This window comes from Rhinoderma darwinii, chromosome 4 (assembly GCF_050947455.1).
Source record: "Rhinoderma darwinii isolate aRhiDar2 chromosome 4, aRhiDar2.hap1, whole genome shotgun sequence".
NCBI lineage: Eukaryota > Metazoa > Chordata > Amphibia > Anura > Rhinodermatidae > Rhinoderma > Rhinoderma darwinii.
In genome coordinates, this window is record NC_134690.1 from 328,467,732 (window position 1) to 328,487,292 (window position 19,561).

A 19,561-nucleotide genomic window follows, 5' to 3' on the forward strand; every position below is an offset into this window, starting at 1 on the left:
CAGTGCCCCCTGTAAATAGCGCCCCACACAGCCCCTTGTAGATAGCGCCAGACACAGCCCCTGTAGACAGCATCACACACCCCCCTGTAGATAGCGGCACACACAACCCCCTGTAGATAGCGCCACACACATCCCCCTGTAAATAGTATCACACACACTCCCCCTGTAGATAGCACCACACACACCGCCCCCTGTAAATAGCGCCACACAGACCCCTGGAGATAGTGCCATACAGCCCCCCTTGTAAATAGTGCCACAAAGCCCCCCCTGTAGATAGCGCCACACTGCCCCCCTACAGATAGCGCCATTCCCCTGTAGAAAGCACCAGTGCCCTTGTACATAGCACCACACAGCCCCCGGTAGAAATCACATTAATATCTAGTGACTCACAGGTGAAGTTTTCTCTGATTATAGTCATTCACTTTCCCTTTTTTTCTCCATCCGACCCAGACCACTGTGACGATTTATTCCAGCTGCGACTCATCTCTGATAAATTTGACACAGACATGTTGGTTTCTCGCTTTTCCAGCATCTTCCACACCTATAGCCCATCCTCTAAACAGACTCATAAACCACAGTGCCCCAGATGGTAATAATGATCCCTCAGTGTTCGACACATATATGGACAGTGATGTTAGAGTTCCTCCGCGAGGATAATACTGCGCCAGAGCGTCGGCAATGGTCCACTTGGGGATTCCACTCCTAGAGGGAGCTTCAATAGCATTATCTACTGGGGGGCTGTATCTATCTACATGGTGGGTGGTGCTATCTACAGGGGGTTGGTGCTATCTACCAGGGTTGGTGCTATCTACAGGGAGAGGTGGCGCTATCTACAGGGTAGTGGCGCTAGCTACAGGTGGGGTGGTGCTATCTAAAGGGGGGAAGTGTCAACTACAGGGGGTGGTGCTGTCTAAAGGTGGGGTGGTGCTATCAACAGGGGGTGTGGACTATCTGAGGGGGTGGCACTATCTACATGGGCACTGTGGCACTATCTGCATGGGCATTGTGTGTGGCACTATCTATCTGGCACTATCTACAGTGGGTACTGAGCACTTTCTACAGTGGGCTATATCTATCTGACTACTAGCACTATCTACAGTGGGCACTATTGCACTATCTACAGGGGCATTACGGCACTATCTACATAGGCACTGTGGTATTTTTAGGGGTTTGGAAAAAAAAAACCCTGATGAATGAAATTCATATACTGATGCAAAACGGCCATGAAAAACTGACAGTTGATAGTCGGCCGTTTTATTTTCACTGTCGTGTGAATACAGCCTTCTTCACTCTCCCCTCACAGCGATCCAGGGTGATGGAGAAAGAAGACGACTAATTGTTAGAGAGCTGCAATATATATATATATATATATGTATATATATATATATATATATATGTATATATATATATATATATATATATATATCACATTTTAATATACATATATTGGAGATGTTGTGTAAATTATGAATTATAGATTAATATGCTTGTTTATTGATCATTGTATGTACTACCTATCTGGCACTTTGGAACTGTAGTTCCTTGAGAAAGTTTCAGATGTAAACCGAAACGTTGCTGACTTTTTGGTGATTAAACCAACACCTTCTTATTTACTGATATAATAAATTACAAAAATGTTTTTTCCCACATTTTTAGTGATTTCTCGGCACATAATAAAAACGTGAAACATGGAAATAATTAACCCCTTTAGGACACAGCCTGTTTTGGCCTTGTGGACACAGATGATTTTTTCAAATCTGACATGTATCACTTTATGCGGTAATAACTCCGGAAGGCTTTTACCTATCCAATTGATTCTGAGATTGTTTTCTCGTGACATATTGTACTTTATGTTAGTGAAAAAATTTGGTCGATAAATTCAATATTTATTTGTGAAAAAATTTCAATTTTAGCAAAAATTTGCAAAAATTTGCATTTTTCAAAATGTAAATGTATTTGCTTGTAAAACAGTAATACCACACAAAATAGTTACTAGTTAACATCCCCCATATGTCTACTTTATGTTTGCATAATTTCTTTTCCACGTCTTTTTATTTTTCTAGGATGTTACAAAGCTTAGAACTTTAGCAGCAATTTCTCATATTTTCAAGAAAATTTCAATAGGCCATTTTTTCAGGGACCAGTTCAGTTCTGAAGTGGCTTTGAGGGCCTTCTATATTAGAAAGTCCCCATAAATCACCCCATTTTGAAAACTGCACCCCTCAAGGTATTCAAAGCCACATTCAGAAAGTATTTTAACCCTTTAGGCGTTTCACAGGAATTAAGGCAAAGTAGAGGTGAAATTTACATTTTTTTTGCCGAAATTCATTTGTAATAAAAAAAAAAATCTGTAACACAGAAGGTGTTACCAGAGAAACGCAACTCAGTATTTATTGCCCCGATTCTGCAGATTTTAGAAATATCCCACATGTGGCCCTAGTGTCCTAATGGACTGAAACACCGGCCTCAGAAGCAAAGGAGCACCTAGTGGATTTTGGGGCCTCCTTTTTTTAGGAATATATTTTAGGCACCATGTCAGGTTTGAAGAGGTCTTGTGGTACAGTCGAAACCCCCCCAAAAGTGACCCCATTTTGGTAACTACACCCCTCAAGGCATTTTTCTAGGGGTATAGTTAGCATTTTGACCATACAGTTTTTTTTGCAGAATTTAGTGGAATTAGTGTGTGAAGATGAAAATCACCTTTATTTCTTTGGAAACAGAATTTTTTCATTTTTAGAAGGAATAAAGGAGAAAAAGCACCCCAACATTTGTAAAGCAATTTCTCCCGATTACGGCAATACCCCATATGTGGTCATAAACTGATGTTTGAACCCACATCAGGGCTCAGAAGGGAAGGAGCGCCTTTTGGATTTTGGAGCGCAAATTTTGCCTGGTTGGTTTTCAGTGCCATGTCGGGTTTGCAATGCCCCGGAGGGACCAAAACATTGGAAACCCCCCAAAAGTGACCGTATTTGGAAACTACACCCCTCAAGGAATTTTTCTAGAGGTATAGTTAGCATTTTGACAGGATCCTTTTTAGAGCTAAGGTGACCAAAAAAAAGCGATTTTGGCGCTTTAAATTCTTTATTTCTTACAGCGTTCACCGTGCGCAATAAATTATGTTTTACTTTATTCTGCCGGTTGGTACGATTTCGGCGATAACATATGTGTATAGTTTGTTTTAAGTTTTGCAGAGTTTGCACAATAAAATTACGTTTCTACAAAATAATTTATTTTTCTGACACTCTATTCTGAGCCGTATCTTTTTTATTTTTTCGTCAAAAAAGCTGTGGGAGGTCTTGTTTTTTGCGGAACAGGTTGTAGTTTTTATTGGTACTGTTTTGGGGTAAATGCGACTTTTTGATCACTTTTTATTCTATATCTTGTTAGGGGTGGTGACCAAAAAATAGCGATGCTGACATAGTTTCCCGTTTATTTTGTTTGCGGCGTTCACCGTGTGGAAAAAAATAACATTATAGTTTCATAGTTTGGGTCGTTACGAACATGGTGATATCAAATATGTGTACTTTTTTTTACATTTTCATTTTTTCCCTCTAATAAATTACTTATTATAGGAAAACAAAAACTTTTATTTTTACACTTTTATAAAACATTTTTATTAATTTTTTTTACTTTTTACACTCTATTTTTTTGTTTATTAATTTTTTTTTACTTTTTATACTTAATTTTTTTACCTGCAGCTCTGATCTGTTGGGGACAGCTGATCTCCCAGTTCCCGATGCACACCTTGTCGCCGACAGTGTGCATCGGGAACGACACAGTGACTTCCTGTCACTCTGACAGGAAGCCTATCAGGACCAGCCATTGTTTGGCTTCCGTTTGCCATACTAACTATCGGTAAACCCTGCGATTTCGGACCAGGGTTTGCCTATATGCTAGCAACCCCTAAAATTGCAACCGATCGCCGAATTTAAGGCGTTAATTTGCCAAAATCAGTGGCAAAGGACCGCTGGCCGGCAAGAGTGGAGTGTCAGCTGTTGGCGACAGCTGACCTCCCGGTTCCCGGTGCACACTGCCTCCGACAGTGTGCATTAGGAAAAACTCAGTAACTGTATGTCCTCGTGTGGGAAGTAACCTCCCGCAACGACGTACAGTTACCTACTCGTGCGGGTGGGGGTTAAACTAATTTAGAAAGTGAAAGCCTTATAAGTCTTGTATAAAACAAAGTAAAAATAGTTATGATATGCAGAAATGGAAAATTTTACTTAGACACAGGGACATCAATGACCCTTGGTCATGAAAGGGTTAATTTACTCTACCATAAAAATGGACAATGTCACTTGTTGTGATAATTGACTTATAAATCCTTAAGCTTGTTACATAAAAACAATTTCCACTATCATATACGCCCATTTTTAGCTATAAAGTAAACCTGTTGAGAAGCAGGACTCCCCTCCTGCTGTTACATGAAAACAATGGGAAGAATTTACTTAGACTGGCGTTTTTATATGCCAGTTTTAAACAGAAGCCCACTGGAGGAGGTTGCGCTAAAATGATTAAGAGACTCTTAAAAAAATTGACGCAACTAGGGCTATCAGTCCTTCACAAACTAAAATGTACGCCAGCTACCAGTTGGCAGAGAATTCCGCTATAGTTGACACAAATTTCTGGCGTAACTTATAGTAAATCTGTCGAGCAGCGGGACCCCCCCCTCTTGCTATTCCCCACCCACTTTTTAGAAAAGTGGCCAAAGCAGCATAAAGTACAATAACTCTAAAAATTGTTACTAAAGCTTATTACATGAAAACAATCGGGGAGGATTTACTAAGACTAGAGTTTTTACGCCAGTATTAACCAGAAGCCCACTGGAGTAAATTGATCTAAAAATATTAAGAGGCTCTTAACCCCTTGAGTACCCAGCTCATTTTGGCCTTGAGGACCAGACCCATTTTTTCAAATCTGACATGTATCACTTTATGCGGTAATAACTCCGGAAGGCTTTTACCTATCCAATTGATTCTGAGACTGTTTTCTCGTGACATATTGTACTTTAGTTTAGTGCAAAAATTTGGTCGATAAATTCATTGCTTATTTGTGAAAAACACCAACATTTAGCGAAAATATGAAGAAATTATGATTTTTCCAATTTTAATTGCATCTGCTTGTAAAACAGATGGTAATACCACACAAAATAGTTACCAATTAACATCTCCCATATGTCTACTTTATGTTTGCATCGTTTTTTGAACATCCTTTTATTTTTCTATGACCTCACAAGGCTTAGAACTTTAGCAGCAATTTCTCATATTTTTAAGAAAATTTCAAAAAGCGATTGTTTCATGGACCAGTTCAGTTCTGAAGTGGTTTTGAGGGCCCTATATATTAGAAACCCCCATAAAACACCCCATTTTGAAAACTGCACCCCTCAAAGTATCCAAAACAGCATTCAGAAAGTGTTTCAACCCTTTAGGCGTTTTACAGGAATTGAAGGAAAGTAGAGCTGAAATTTTCAAATTTCATTTTTTTTTACAAAATTCATATGTAATACATTTTCTTCTGTACCACAGAAGGTTTTACCTGAGAAACGCAACTCAATATTTATTGCCCAGATTCTGCAGTTTTTAGAAATATCCCACACGTGGCCCTAGTGCGCTAATGGACTGAAACACAGGCCTCAGAAGCAAAGGAGCACCTCTTGGATTTTGGGGCCTCCTTTTTTCAGAATATATTTTAGGCACCATGTCAGGTTTGAAGAGGTCTTGTGGTGCCAAAACAGTGGAAACCCCCAAAAGTGACCCCCATTTTTTAAACTACACCCCTCAGGGAATTTATCTAGGGGTATAGTTAGCATTTTGACCCCACAGGTATTTTGCTATATTTTCTGGAGTTAGTCTGTGAAAATGAAAATCTACTTTTTTTCTGGAAAAACGTAAAAATTTCTAATTTTTGCAAGAAATAAAGGAGAGAAAGCACCCCAACATTTGTAAAGCAATTTCTCGCGATTACGGAAATACCCCATATGTGGTAATAAACTGCTGTTTGGACCCACAGCAGGGCTCAGAAGGGAAGGACCCCCATTTGGATTTTGGAGCTCTGATTTTACTGGAATGGTTTTCAGTGCCGTGTCACGTTTGCAACACCCTGGAGGGACCTAAACAGTGGAATCCCCCCAAAAGTGACCCCATTTTGGAAACTATACCCCTCAAGGAATTTTTCTAGTGGTATAGTTATCATTTTGACCCCACAGGTTTTTTGCTGAATTTATTGCAATTAGTCTGTGAAGATGAAAAGAGACTTTTATTTGGAAAAAACACAGAATTTTCTAATTTTTATAAGGAATAAAGGAGAAAAAGCACCTCAAAATTTGTAAAGCAATTTCTCCTGATTACGGAAATACCCCATATGTGGTAATAAACTGCTGTTTGGACCCATGGCAGGGCTCAGAAGGGACGGAGCACCATTTGGATTTTGCAGCTCAGATTTTGCTGAATTGGTTTCTGGGGGCAATGTCGCATTTGCAGAGTCCCTGAAGTACCAGTACAGTAGAAATTCCCCAGATGTGATCCCAATTTGGAGACTATACCCCTGAAAGAATTAAATTAGAGGTGTAGTGAGCATTTTGAACCCTCAGGTGTTTTATAGATTTTATTAGAATTGGTCCGTGAAAATGAAAACATTTTTTTTTCCAATAACCTGTAGCTTTAGCTCAGAATTTTTCATTTCCACAAGGAATACAGGAGAAAAGACACCCCAAAATGTGTTACACAATTTCTCCTGATTACGGAAATACCCCATATGTGGTTGTAAACGGCTATTTGGACATACGGCAAGGGTCTAAACGGAAAAAGTGCAATTTTGTTTTTGGAGTGGAGATTTTACAAAATTTGTTTTTGACGCCATGTTGCATTGCGCTGAGGTACCAGTACAGTGAAAACTCCCTAGAAGTGACCCCATTTAGGAAACTACACCCCTCAAGGAATTCATCTAGAAGTGTAGTGAGCATTTTGACCCCCAATGGTTTTTCAGAAATTAGTGCACAGTGGATGTTGCAGATATAAAATTGACATTTTCCACATATATGCTATTTCAGTGCCCAATGCGTTGGGCCCAGCTTGTACCACCGGAGACATACGCCCCATAAATTGTTAAGCGGTTCTCCAGAGTACGGTAATACCCCATATGTGGTCATAAACCGCTGTTTGGGCACATTGCCAGGCCCAGAAGAACCGCCATTTGGCTTTTGGAGCGCAGATTTTGCTTGGTAGTAGTTTTGTTTAGTGTTTTACTGGTGTTTCAGTTTATAATGTGGGGGCATATGTAATCTGTGCGGAGTACATACATTTTTTGCGTGACACACTGTCGTTTTTATTGGTACCATGTTTGGCTACGCGCGACTTTTTGATCACTTTTTATTCCATTTTTTTGGAAACAACGTGACCCAAAAAGGAAATTCTGCCATTGTTTTTTATGGAATTTTTTTTACGGTGTTCACCGTGCGGGATAAATAATATGATATTTTTTTAGGTCAGGCCGATACGAACGCGGCAATACCTATTATGTCTAGTTTTTGTCTTTTTTTTCATTTTTTTTCTAATTATAAAGGGCTTGGTCAGGGAAACAAGGCGATTATTGTTTTTATTACGTAAAACTTGTATTTATTTATTTATCTAAAACTTTTTTTTTACTTTTTTTTCACTTTTTATTTTACACATACTAGGGGACTGGAAGATCTGATCTTCTGATCCCCTGCACAATACACTGCACTACTTCTGTATGTACTGATGTAGTGCAGTGTATTGTAACTGTCACTTTACAACTGACAGTTGAGCCTATTATGTCCTGCCTTGGGCAGGACCTAATAGGCTCCCATACCTGGCAACCAGGAAGCCGTTGCTAGGCTTCCTGGTTGCCATTGCAACCATCAGAACCCCGCGATTTTTCGCGGGGGGGGGGGCAATGAGGTGCAGAGGGAGCCCCCTCCCTCTGTATCAATCACTTAAATGCCGCTGTCGCTATTGACAGCGGCATTTAAGGGGTTAAACTACAGCGATCGGAGAGGACAGTGATCGCTGTAGTTGCAGTGGGATGTCGGCTGTATATTACAGCCGACATCCGATGAAGATGGAGCGAGCACAGCTCCTGTGCCCGCTTCATCCTCAGGGCGTTACTATACGCCCATTTTCGGGAAGGGGTTAATAAAAATAGTGTTTTTTTTTTTTACACCGCTTTCTCTGATCTCCTCACGTATCTCACAGAAGTGAGGAGATCAGAGAAAGTGACAGGAGCTTTCTCCTGCAGAAAACGTCACAGACGGCTGTGATTGGTCAGTCTTCAGAGACTGACCAATCACAGCAATCGCCGGCATTGGGGACTGCTAATTGGTCCCCAGGCCGGTAGCAGAGACGGTTAGCTGTCAATGACAGCTGCCGCCGCTGTTCTGTCACTATGTGATTTCACATAGTGACAGTTTATTCCTGCGCCGTAATAGTACGTCGAAGGTACGCTGAAATAAGCGGCCAGCGACGTAATATTACGTCGAAGGTACGCAAGGGGTTAATAAATTTGGTGCAACTAGGACTGTCAGTCCTCCACAAACTGAAATCTACGCCAGCTACGATATTCGCCAATTTCTGGCTTAACTGATAGTACATTTGTTGAGCTGAATGACCCCCTCTCGCTGTGCCAACTTACTTTTTAGAAAAGTGGCGAAAGTAGCATAAAGTTGGAAAAATTTAAAATTTGTTACTATAGCTTATTACATGAAAACAATGGAGGGTATTTACTAAGACCAGCATTTTTATACGCAATTATTAAATAGAAGTCCACTGGAGTAAATGTTTTAACAAATACGGCTCTCAGTCCTTCACAAACCAAGATCTACGCCAGCTAGGAGCTGGCATAAATTTGCACTATAATTTAAGCCAATTTCTGCCGTAACTTTTAGTAAATCTGTCATGAAGCAGGACCTTTCTTCCCATTGTTATAGTAAGTTGAGCTGAATTCATTAAAAGGTGCATGGCTCTTAATCAATTTGGCACAACTTAGGCTGTCAGTGAACCACAAAATGAAATCTGTGCCAGCTATGAGCTGGCATAAATTTTCACAAAAATTGACATCTATTTCTGGCGTAACTTATAGTAAGTCTGTCATGCAGCAGGAACCCACCCCCCTGCCTGCTTTAAAAAGCGGTGAATGCAGCATAAAGTCCCCAAAAATGTTCATTTTTACTCAAAACAGGCTTGCACCAAAATGTGCTAATTTTTTTCCTTTAGAAAACTGCCGCAAGTCGTTTCGCTTAAAAAATCTCTCCCACTGTATTTATTTTGACTCATTGGGGTATGTTCACACGGCCTATTTTCTGACATTTTTCAGGCCGTAAACGCCCAAAAATTCGGAAGCAGAATGGGCCGATGGGAAAAAGAAGTGCAGGACACTTCTTGGGACGTTTTTGGAGCCGTTTTTCATTGACTATTGAAGACAGCTCCAAAAACGTCTGTAAAAAACGCAGCGAAAATTGCGAGTGGCTTAAAATACGTCTGAAAATCAGCTGTTTTCCCTTGAAAACAGCTCCATATTTTCAGACGCATTTGAGTTTGCGTGTGAACATACCCTTACAATGCTTTACAAAACAATGTAATACTAGTATATACACATCCCCTTTTAACCCCTTAATACCGAAGGTGTTTTAAACCTTAGTGACCAGAGCAATTTTCGCAGTTTTGCTATTCACAGATGTAACGCAGTATAACTCTGTATGTGTTTTAAGTATCGATGTGAATTTTGCACTGTTTTCTTGGGACATGTAGTGCTTCTTTTTTGTGGTATATATGTATAGGTAACATTTTTGAAAATAAAAGTACCTGTATCATACAAATGTATTGAAATATATTTTTTCATTTATCCTCATCATAAGGACACCTGACTTGGAGGTGTAGTTTATTTTTTTGACCAGAAATATAGTATAAAACACAAGTGCCCCTTTTTTCAATTGCGCACTAAAATGTCTTAATTTCGTTTTTTACACCATGGTATTACTGTATGGGTAATGGACTTGAAGTCCAATAAATAATGGTAAAAAAACATTGTGTTCTACAAACTAGACACTCTAAAGTCTATTTCTAGCGGTCCAATTTCTGTTTTAACCCTTCACACTTTTTACAGATTTTGCCCAAGCTTCGGCCCAAAAAATATAAATTGCATTTTTTTTTTACAAAAGTGTCACTTTTCTTAAGCCATTTCGAAAAACACCATGTGACATATTGGTAAAAGTGACACCTTTCCACATTCTGCTTTTTCTCCCGTGTACATTGATACCAAATATGTGTGTCTAATCTATTATATGGACCCGTTATAGGGCATATCATAGAAGAAGTCCATTTTGGCTTTTGGAGGCCTGTCACACCAGAATTAATTTTAGTGCACCATGCTGCATTTGCCATAGTACTGGAGTGGCAGACTGTCAGAATTTACAAAAAATGACGATGATACAAAAAAATACACACCCCAAATTCTTTTTCTAGTGTTCAATTTCTGTCTTAACCCTTCGACTACGCTATTGATTCCGCTGAAAAACGGAAACCTTACAGAACCGAGACAAACGGAAACCATTTGCAACAGAAGTGATATCATTGAAATCAATGGTAATGCAAACGGAAAGCTATGGTTTCCGTTTGGTTTCCATTCATGGGATCCCCTTGACGGAAAGGTCTGGTGGAACCCATGAACGGGACCTCAGACGCAAATGTGAACAAATCCTTAGATATACATGGAAAGAACTTATAATTGTCAAACTTTGTTCATAAGAGCTTTTAAACAGGATTTTTTTGAGTACTCACCGTAAAATCCTTTTCTCGTCCAGTTCATTAGGGGACACAGACTGTGGGCATATGATGTTGCCACTAGGAGGCTTGACACTAAGAAATGAAAATGTGCCAACAGGATATACCCTGCACACGGACACTGAGCTATTCAGTTTGTCCACAAGAAGTAGGAGAAGCAGATACAATGTAAGAAAAGCTATGTCAAACAATAAGAAGAATTGCTCAAACTAACGAGCAAGAACAAATAAAACCTTAGAAAAAACACAATGGGTGGGAGCTGTGTCCCCAATGAAGTGGATGAGAAAAGGATTTTGGTGAGTACTCAAAAAATCCTGTTTTCTCGTTCATTACATCAGCGGACACAGACCGTGAGATGTTCTAGAGCAGTCCCCAGGGGTGGGAACAGAACACAGGACATGTTCATCTATTTCACAGATGCCTGCAAGATTTTGCGACCCAGGAAACTGTCTGCAGAGACAGAGGTGTGCGCCTTATAGAACTTGATAAAAGTGTGCAACAAGGACCACATATCCACCTTGCACAACTAAAGGGCAGAGGTCTGATGGCAAACAGCCCAGGAAGCTCCAACCCCTCTGGTAGAGTGAGCAGTAACCCAAGAAGGGGTAGCCTTGCCACAAACCTGATAAGCTTTGCAAACAATTAATCAATTCCAGCGAGCAACACACCCTTCCTGGGACCCTCCATGAGGATAAATAGGGTATACGACTTCTGGAAGGAAGCAGTGACAGAAAAGTAGGTCCGCGAGGTGCGGACAACATCCAGGTTGTGGAGGGACCGCTCACATGGATGACTGGGAGATGGACAAAGGGATGGCAAACAATGTCCACACTCATATGAAAAGCCGAAACTACATTAAGCAGAAAAGAAGGCACTGTGCAGAGTCAGAAATGGAAAATGGCAAGAGAGAGCCGCCAATTCAGAAACACTCTGGAAAAATAAAATTGACCATCATCGTCAATACGTGAGAATAAAACCTCCAGTTCTATCCTAGTGTCAATAACAATTGTTATACCTCTAGAATATTCTGTATGAAATGAGTAAAAATACTCTTTAGCCCATCTCTTACTGACTAGATGAACGGTGTCTTTAGCTAAGTTCCTCTCTAATAGACATACAATCACAGAAAGATGATCCTTTAGTGCGCTGGAAAAAGCAAATCTTTTAAGGCTTTCTTTAACGCCCCTAATATTCCATGATATTAATTTCATATTCCCATAAGGTTCTGAAAGAAAAAAAAAGAGCCGCATCCAGCAGCCTACAGTAACCCCCCCCCAAACAGCCTTCCCCCACAACCCGCATCCTCCAGAGAAGAAATAAAAATTCCTATGCAGCAGGTCCCTCAACTAAGAACTAAACCCATCTACCCCTCCTTCCCACTCTCCAAAACAATTTTCCAATATAAACTGTATTGCTCCCTTCAAGTACATAATATTTTTTCGCTAATGCCTGTGGTATCTTACCAAATTGAAGCCCCTGCTGCTGATACAAAAACATTTGTTTTCTCTTTAAATATCACCCTCAGCTTTGCAGGATAGAGTATGGCATATTGCAATTCAACATGCTTCAGGCGTTTCTTAATGTCTCTAAAACTATGTACAGGGTGGGCCATTTATATGGATACACCTAAATAAAATGGGAATGGTTGGTGATATTAACTTCCTGTTTGTGGCACATTAGTATATGGGAGGGGGGAAACTTTTCAAGCTGGGTGTTGACCATGGCAGCCATTTTGAAGTCGGCCATTTTGTATCCAACTTTAGTTTTTCCAACGGGAAGAGGGTCATGTGACACATCAAACTTATCGAGAATTTCACAAGAAAAACAATGGTGTGCTTGGTTTTAACGTTACTTTATTCTTTCATGAGTTATTTACAAGTTTCTGACCACTTATAAAATGTGCTCAAAGTGCTGCCCATTGTGTTGGATTGTCAATGCAACCCTCTTCTCCCACTCTTCACACACTGATAGCCACACCGCAGAAGAAATGCTAGCACAGGCTTCCAGTATCCGTAGTTTCAGTTGCTGCACATCTCGTATCTTCACAGCATGTGTCAGGGTGTCAGGTCCGAGCATTCCTAGATGAACAGTTTCCTGTAAAGTGGATTGGTCGTCGTGGGCCAGTTGAATGGCCCCCTAGGTCTCCCGATCTGAACCCCTTAGACTTTTATCTTTGGGGTCATCTGAAGGCAATTGTCTATGCTGTGAAGATACGAGATGTGCAGCAACTGAAACTACGGATACTGGAAGCCTGTGCTAGCATTTCTTCTGCGGTGTTGCTATCAGTGTGTGAAGAGTGGGAGAAGATGGTTGCATTGACAATCCAACACTATGGGCAGCACTTTGAACACATTTTATAAGTGGTCAGAAACGTGTAAATAACTCATGAAAGAATAAAGTAACGTTAAAACCAAGCACACCATTGCTTTTCTTATGAAATTCTCGATAAGTTTGATGTGTCACATGACCCTCTTCCCATTGAAAAAACTAAAGTTGGATACAAAATGGCCGACTTCAAAATGGCCGCCATGGCCAACACCCAGCTTGAAAAGTTTCCCCCCTCCCATATACTAATGTGCCACAAACAGGAAGTTAATATCACCAACCATTCCCATTTTATTTAGGTGTATCCATATAAATGACCCACACTGTAAATTTTTTTTGCTTAATACCAGAAAAGTCAGGAAATAGAGACATTTAAGAACCATTATAGGTTAAGTCCAGTGACCGAGCCATACCCAGGATTTTAGATCTATCAAAGAAAAAGAGAAATTTAACTAGTATTGGTCTAGTACGAGACCGTGGAGAAAGGAGGCACAGTGAAATGAGATGAGCTCTATGGATAGCAAATGTTTTTTAAACGTTTTCATTTTGTCTCCAGAAATTATTTTGTCATGAAATCAGCACAGTTCCCTCCTTCAACTCCCTCTGGGAATCCCATACATTTCATATTTAACCGCCAAGAATATTCAATATTTAGTATTCCTTAAAGAAGCACTCCAGCCATCAACTGTAATTCTGTTGGTCAGCAGTTACATGGTGATATTCAATACTTTGTTCTTATTTATATTTAAATGAACTAACTTGCTAAAATACAGTATTTAACTTTGGATTTCTTAGACCATCCGCCATATTGTTTCTCCCTGGCTTTTCTTGCTTGCATTGTCCTGCTGTGCTTAGTGCTTTGTGAACGAATGATAGGCTGCAGCATGATTCCACTCACAGAAAGGGAGAATTATTTGTGCCTAACGGCCTGTTCACGTCAGCATTGTCTTTCCGTTGAGGGGTTCTGTCGGAGGTTTCAGTCGGGGGAACTCCTCAATGGAAAGGCAAACGGAAAACTTAACTTCCGTTTGCATCACCATTGATCTCAATGGTGACGTAAACTTTGCTAATGGTTTCCGTTTGTCACCGTTGTCACAGGGTTCAGTTGTTTTTGACTGAATCAGTAGTGGAGTCGACTGGTGCAGGTCCCTAGGGGGGATCTGTTAAATAAAGTGTTTTTAATGTACAAAAAAAAAATATTTAAAGTTAAAAAAAAAACCACCTTTTCCCATTTTCCCCATAAAGCATTGTAAAAATAAATAAATAAATAAATCAACCTAATTGATAGTGCTGCGTCCGTAAAAGTCTGAACTATTACAAAATATCATTATTTAACCCACAAGGTGTACACCATAAAAATAAAAAAATTAAAACGCCAGAATCTCTGTTTTTTTGGTCACCTCCTCTTCCACAAAAAAATGGTATAAAATGTGATCAAAACCTTGCATGTACCCCAAAATTGTACAATTAAAAACTAAAGCTTGTCCCTCAAAAAAATATGCTCTTAGTTTATTTCTTGTAAAAGTAGTAATATATAGAAAAAACAATATAAATTTTGTATTTCCAGAATCTTATTGACCCGCAGAATAAAGTTAACATGCAGTTTTAACTGCTCGGTGAATTCCGTAATAACAAAGCGCAAAAAACAATGGAGGAAACACAGTTTTTTTTCATTTTCTAACCCATTTCCTAATATATTACATGGTACAATAAATGGTGCCATGAAAAACTACAACTCGTCTCGCAAAAATCAAGCCCTCATAGGACTATGTAGCGTCCATGGCCACGGGCCGTCGGGTTTACTCACCTCCCGACGCCCGCAGTCATGGATCCGGGAGCGCTGGTCCCCATCTCCTTCCTAGGAGACGCCAGCGCTCACTTCTGCTCCGTTCTGCTGTGTCCCGTAGGAAATCGTCATCATCATCAACTGCCATGATTTTCTGGTCTTTAAGAAGGCCCCAGGCCCTCTGATCCTTGCCTGAGCATTGTTAGTTTTTCCGAGTCTGTCTTGCAAATGGTCCCTTAGTGTTTCCCGTTCCAGTTCTTACCCGTGCCCTGTTACCTGTTCCTGTATCCCGTACTGTTCTTGTTCCTGTGCCTACCAGTGTTGAAGTCGTGTCTACTGCACCTGATGTCGTTTGCCACGTCCAGTGTTGTTTGCCACATCCAGTGTCTTCTGCCACGTCCAGTGTCTTCTGCCACGTCCAGAGTCGTTTGCCACGTCCAGTTTCTTCTGCCATGTCCAGTGTCTTCTGCCACATCGGATACTGCTCGCCACGTCTGGCGCTACCTGCTGCACCAGCCTCCATCCGTGCTGAAGCCACAGCCACCGTCTGGACTAGTTCAGGTACCCAAGCGTTACTATCTACTATTGACTTTCATATAGACTGTGACCTGGTCAGCTGCCTCTCCGCTATGGCGGAGCGGCCTAGTGGGTCCACATACCCTGTGACCGTGACAGACTATATCAATGGAAAAAGAAAAAAGTTATGGCTTTTGGAAGGTGGGGAGGAAAAAATTAAATAGAAAACCTGAAAAATGGCTGCGGCGGAAAAGGGTTAAGAACAGTGAACAGAAAGTCCATAGTACACTCAGAGCCGGTTTTGGACAAAGTTAAATGTGAGAATTAAATGTGGGGCCCCATGGGCAGAATTATTGTATCAACAATGCAGTAAATTCAGAAGGCGATATGCAGAGAGATGCAGCACTGATTTCTAGAGCGTCCAGGAGTATTGCTATCCCCAAAGCAAATGTGCCCCCTCTCTCACACACAAAAAAATATATCGATATACATATATATTTATTAAATCATACCTCTATACCAAGGCCAAATATTTCCACCAAACAGAAATTAAATATTACCTGCATATTGTTACTGAACACAACTCACTATACAAAATCCAATATTACCAGTAATAACACTATTCAAGCTCCAAATAATACTGCCACACCATGACCACATAGTGACTGAAAAATATTACTATACTGTTACTGAATAAAAACTACTGTACAAATACCAATAATACCACCATACAGTGACCATATAGTGGTGGATATCATAGGCATTCTGCAGACAATATAAGTGATTACAGTGCAATTACATACAGTGACTCACAGGTGACGTCTTCTCTGATTAGAGTCGTTCACTTTGACGTTTCTTCTCCATCTGTCCCAGACTCCTATATCAACTTCTTCCAGTCACAACTCGTCTCTGCAGAATTTGACACACATACATGTTGGTTCCTCACTTTTCCAGCATCCTATACCCTTACCCTCTAAACAAACTCGCCATCCAAAGTGCCCCAGACAGTATTAATGCCTTCTTGGTGCCCCACACAATAGAAGTGCCTCCTCAGAAATAGTACCCCCCACATCAGTAATAAAAACAAAAACAATGCAGTAAAAATGCCCTCTTAGTGCCCCTATACAGTAACAATGCATCCTTTAGGGCCCCTTTGTGCCCCTATACAATAATAATGCCTCATTAAGTGCCCCATACAGTAATGATGCATTTTTTGCACCCCAACAGTAATAATGCCACCTTTAGTGTCGCCATACAATAATAATGACTCCTTTAGTGTCCCCTTTGTTCCCCTCATACAGTAATATTCCTTCCTTTATTGCCTGCACACAGTAATCCCTGCTTTATTGCCTCCACAAAATAATATTGCCTTCTTTATTGCCTCTACACAGTAATAATGCCTTCTGTTGTGCCCCTACACAATAATAATGCCACCTTTTGTGTTACTCTCCATCCCCAGTGTCCCGGTTTCTTAAAAAATATTTGTTTACAACTCTGGCAGGGGGCCCCTATGGGAATGGAGGCCCTTGGAATATACTCAGTCCGTCCCCCCAAAGCCAGCCCTGTATATTACCCTACCTTATTCAGAAACTCTAGAAAATGTAAATATTTATTATTTTATCTAACCTGGTAGTTACTACATGATTTGCTTCTTAAAAACTTGCTTCACTATTTGATTTTTTTTCCCAGGTAAATAAATAGTTTAGAGAAAAAAATGCACAGAAATTACATTTGCCAGAAGCAGTACTTTGACATAATACAACTCTAGCAGCTTTTAATAATACATGACAAGGAGAATCAGAAAGCTCCAATATAAAAGCTGAGGGGAAAAAACATTCAGGTATGAATAGCTTTTGAAGGACACTTCTGAGCATAAGCCCCTTTCTTCTTTAAGGCAGTGATTGGTGGCACGGTATAGATGTTGTTGAAGATGAACTGATTTTTTGGGGGGCAAAATTATATGGGATTTGGACTAAAACAAATGCATCTTTTCAGGTCCTACTTCAAGAAATATATTGCTAATTATTTACCAAAAATATGGTTACAATGAGGAGGAACATATATTCGTAGTGGTCCTTATGGAAATTAATTGACTTGATACACTTATGCTAGGGCTATATAGTGACATTTCGATACCGGTGAGTCATGGCAAAATTGTCGTATTACCTCAATGCTGCCTTATAGGAAGCAAGGCAACAGGCGAACTTCCCACTACAGTAACAAAAACGGACCAAGTTGGTCCTTGTTTCCCATTGGAGTGCATTATAGTAATATGACGATTTCAACGCAATTCAAAGATGGCCATGTAGAACAAGCCTATGGTAATTTGTTTAAAGTAGAAAATATAACATAAGTAGTCATGGTCCACCAGTTTTTCATGGGCCTTGATGTAACTTTATTTCTCAGTCTCACAGAACTATACGTATATATTTTTAGAATAAGGTGTTTTACACAGCTTTGCTCAGGGAAATATGCAGCAGGAATAAATAAACAGTCAGGCAAATGGATATTGCCTAAGTACAAGTATTAGTTGAGATGCCAGAAGCAGAACTACTGTAATAGCAGTCAGGTAGCTATGCTGAGTTCTGTTAGCACAAGGTTAATCCCTAGGATATTCATCAATAATATCTAGACCAAGTCTGACCACAAGCAAGTCCAAAGCAATTGCTGCTCTTATCACTGGACTTAGGCCGGATTCACACAAGCGTGTTCGGTCCGTGATATACAGACTGTATGCCGGCAGTATTTCCCGGACCGAACACACTGCAGGGAGTCAGGCTCCTAGCATCATAGTTATCTATGACGCTAGGTGTCCCTGCCTCCCCACGGGAACTACTGTCCCGTACTGAAAACATGATTACAGTACGGGATAGTTTTCCCGCAGCGAGGCAGGGACCCCTAGCGTCATATATAACTATGATGCTAGGAGCCTGGCTCCCTGCACTGTGTTAAGTCCAGGAAATGCGGCCGACACGCTCGTGTGAATCCGGCCTTAGGCTTCGTTCACATCTGCGTCGGGGTTCCACTCGTGGGTTCCGTTAGACCTTTCCGTCAGGGGAACCTATGATCGGAAACCAAACGGAAACCATTTGTCTCCGTTCTGTAACATTTCAGTTTTATTGGCAGAATCAATAGAGTAGTCGACTACGCTATTGATTTCGCCAGGAAAATGGAAACGTTATGGAACCGAGACAAATAGAAACCATTAGCAATGGAAGTATTACCATTGAGATCAATGGTAATGCAAATGAAAAGCTATGGTTTCTGTTCATGAGATCCCCTGACGAAAAGGTCTGACGGAACCCATGAACGGAACCCCGACGCAGATGTGAATGAAGCCTTAGAGATCCTAAAGTGAATATTCTTTCAAATAATACTTAGTACTTAATAATAGCAGCAAGAAATTAACAATGGTATGAAAGACACCTCCCAGTTTAGATTTAAATGGGTTGTCCAGGTCAGAAATCCATTCTCATGTACCTTATGAGGGCGCAGTCACACGCTGCAGATTTTGTTTCAGAAATTATCTGTCACTAAAAATCAATTCCTTTCATCTCAATGCAATTAGCAGAAATCAATGCACCTGTTTCAGAAACAACCCCATTCGGATGAATAGAAGTGATTTTGAGTCACACCTAACGTAAACACTGCAGAATTTCCGTCCATATTTTCCATGTGAAAATTCTTCAGCATTCACAGTAGCAGCAATGTGTATTTTGTAAGCCAAAACCAGGAATGGCACCTAATCAGGAGACATATATAAAGGAAGACCTTATAGGTCTGATCTCCTGGTTTAAATTCAGTTTTTTGCTTAATAATACATGCATGCAAAATATATAGCAAATCTGCAATATATGAACAAGGCCTTAGGGAATTATGAGTTAGTAGAGGGGGTCCTCTGTTCAGGACCCGCATCTTGGCCAGAGTTGAGAGCGGTTATGAAGAGCATCTCAGGCTAAGGAGGACCTGACCTGTTGTATGTATAAATTGGCCAAACAACTTGAACACCAGGGAATATGTCAGTCACAACCTATCCAGTGCCTTCAGCTAATTTCCTCTTATTTGTATGCACTCCAGAGGGTACCTGTTCCATTTACTGCTCCTGACAATGGATTCAAGCCACAGCTCCCTCCTC